Source organism: Archocentrus centrarchus, chromosome 7 (genome assembly GCF_007364275.1).
Source record: "Archocentrus centrarchus isolate MPI-CPG fArcCen1 chromosome 7, fArcCen1, whole genome shotgun sequence".
NCBI classification, from domain to species: domain Eukaryota; kingdom Metazoa; phylum Chordata; class Actinopteri; order Cichliformes; family Cichlidae; genus Archocentrus; species Archocentrus centrarchus.
The window spans coordinates 34964889-34968168 of NC_044352.1; positions in this window are offsets into that span (position 1 = coordinate 34964889).

The following is a 3280-nucleotide window of genomic DNA, read 5'->3' on the forward strand; positions in this document are numbered from 1 at the left end:
GTTAGTCACATGTTCCACGAGAAAAATGGGTGGCTTCTGACAGAAGGTGCTATCTTCTGAAGTGTGTATCAGATCCAGATGGAAATACCTGGAAATAAAAGGTGAGCTGTTGATCATTTGTCTCATATTCATCTTTTAATATCAAATTCAAATGTTTTCAGTCTACAGTAAAAAATAATCACTGTTCCAATACTTTTGGAGGGGAGTGTAAATATTTATATATACTTTAATGCACCCTCCTCGATGGCACTCACTTAGCTCAAATGTAAATACTTTTTGTCTCTTGTATGTGTTTTTTTCCTTCAACACCAGAATAGTGGACTGGTGGAGGTAGGTAAAATATGCAGAGAGAGTTTTTCTTTCATTTATTTATTTATTTTTGAATTAGAAAGGTTGGAATAATTCATTGAAAAGGCCAGTTTGTAATATTCATATAATATTTTTTTTTCCTAATTAAAAAAAAAAAAAAGGCATTCAAATGCCTTTAAACAAAAAATGATTTGTGACCAGTATTTAAAACAGTATTGGACCTAGAACAAGCACTCCGTGGAAAAGTAACAATCTCTGATCTACCTTTCATTAGCTCCTGTATCAAGCAGCATAACTGCTTTAAAAGCCTTAACATAAACTCCTCTCTGACAGCCTGGTGGAGTTTTTAAGAATAACTAAGTCTTCACTTATCACCAGTAACTGACACCAATTTGGAACAATCCAGATATATGTCCGTAAAGGAAAGTACTGAATTTTCTGTCATGGCGTGACAAGGGTATAAAAAATCTAGATCATGTTATTCAAGATGGGAACTTTATTCCATTCCAAGAACTTATATCAAAATATGGAATTAATAACAGTAAATTTCTGGGATATCAACAAGTCCATCATACAGAGAAGATTTGATTTAAATCATCTGAACTTAGAAATGCCTGTATGGGTAACAAAATTTCTAAATCTCTGTAACCCTAAATTGTTATCAAAAATATATAAGCTATTATTAAAATTAATGATTTGATTTCCCTCCCAACTGCAAAATAGGAATGGGATCTTTCCATCAACCCAGATGAAAACCTCTGGATACATATGTGCTTAAACACCTTCAAAACGACTAAAAGTACCATTTTTACAACTTACACAATAAAAACTCTACATAGAATACATTATACAGGACAACTAATGTTCCAGACACTCAAGCATATGCACCCACTGTTCAGGCGACCATGCTGACAATTATATGCATGCTATATGGTCTTACACGCCTGTTCAGAGGTTCTGGCAGACGATATGTGAAGACTTATCCACGTGGTTTAATTGCAGTATCCCAGCCTCACCCAAACTGTGCGTCTTAGGTGATGTAAGTGAATTAGATAAAGAAGCTAATACATCACATTTAGTTCTTAATGCCTTATGCATCGCTAAGAAAACTATCCTCATGAATTGGAAATCAAAAGCTGATTTATGTATTACTCACTAGAGGAATTTACTTTACTTTAGATCACATTAGTCTGGTGAGAACGTCTGCCAACTCAAAAAACCAATTGGACAAATCTGAATATTTCTGGTCCCCACTGATCAATTCCATCACTTAGTGAGGGTGATTGGCTGTACTCTCGTCTCGTCGTGGGCCAGCTGGGGGGATTCGGGTGTCTGATGGCTCTTGGACTGCAGGACTGTGGCTGCCGTTTTGTGATGTCTGTGTGTGGGCCCTGGTTGGTGGTGGCAGGGACTCTGCTGGGACTGGGCGGCTCTCGGGTGCCTGGGGCCTCGGGGCTGCATTCTCAGCTCATGCTGGGGGGAGCGCCTGAAGGGGGGTGGGCTACTCATTGCCTCTGGCTCTCTTGCCTTTCGCCCATGGGAGCTCCGTCTAGGGCAGGGATGTCCAAACTTGCGGCCCCGATGTCAAAAATAACATACAATTTGGCCCTTTAAGTTACTTTTTTGACATTTCGCCTTCCCCTCCAATTAAGAGCGTTAATTGTATGTTATTTTTGACATCAATTCGCGGACCGGAAGTGGGCGGGGCCGGAAGTGGCCTGCGGGCCGCAAGTTTGGACACCCCTGGTCTAGGGTCTCCCTCCTTCCTCCTCTCGGGTGTGCTTGCAGATGCTATCGAGATGTGTGGCTGCAGGTCTCCTGACCTCCCGGGTGGGCTGTGGATGGCGCGGGTCCCCTGGGTCTTTCCCTGTTTATCTCTAGAATAACTGCCAAACATGACAGGCTTAATAAAAAAACAAACAAACAAAAAAAACTGTATTGCCGCATTCTCCATGTGACCCCAGGTAGCAGCAGCTGTATTCGTGTGTCATCACTGTTGAACAATATCCAACTGCAGGCATTCAAAGACAGTCACTGTCTTTTGAACTAAACTTAAAACAAAAAGCAGGAAAATTTGTATTTGGGCGATTATTTTTTTTTGTTCTAACAGCTCTTCTTGGCAATAAATCTTATACTGAGCCACATTTGTAAGGAAAATGCATTTTTGGGTTGAGCAGCAGAGTTGGGTATGAGGGCTGCGCCCATGAAAAACTTGCCAAATGTCCTCCGCCAATGCCACACAGCTTGTTCTGCTATTGATTCTTGTTTGGTGTCGTTTATTGGACTGGATGATTGAAGTCTGAAGAAACAAACATTTCAGCAGTTTATTCATTAACAAACGGGACACAGCAGCATGTGGAAGAACCATACACAACCACAACAGCCTGGCACCTCCTCCACATGCTGGTCACACACTGCTGTAGCTGGATGTAAATGGACTGGTTCTTACATATCACTTGAAGCGCTTCATACAGCGTGTCTTCATTCACTCATTCATAACATCACTTTCTACATCTAAGTGCTTTCTAACTTTCACATACACAACCACACTCCAGTGAATACACGGGAGACTGTTCAGTATCTTGCCCAAGGATACTTAGTAGATGACCTGCTCTACGGCCTGAGCCACAGCCACCCTTTGAGATTTAGATTGCCTCCAATGATGACAGCCTGACTGTCAGCACCTGGGGTACCAGAAGCTCAAAACAAGTCAGTATCAAAATAAGCTGTTTGACATTGGCAGAGAATATTTGGCAAGTTTTTCATGAAAATAACCCACATACTCAAGTCTGCTGCTCAAACCACAAACGCATTTTCCTTACAAATGTGGCTCCATTTAAGGGGACATAAACAGGCTTTCCAACATGTATAGGATTTATTGCCAAGAAGCATTGATACAGCAAAGAAATAACTGACCAAACACAAATGTCATTACTTTTTGTGCTAAGTTCATCCATCCATCCATCCCAAG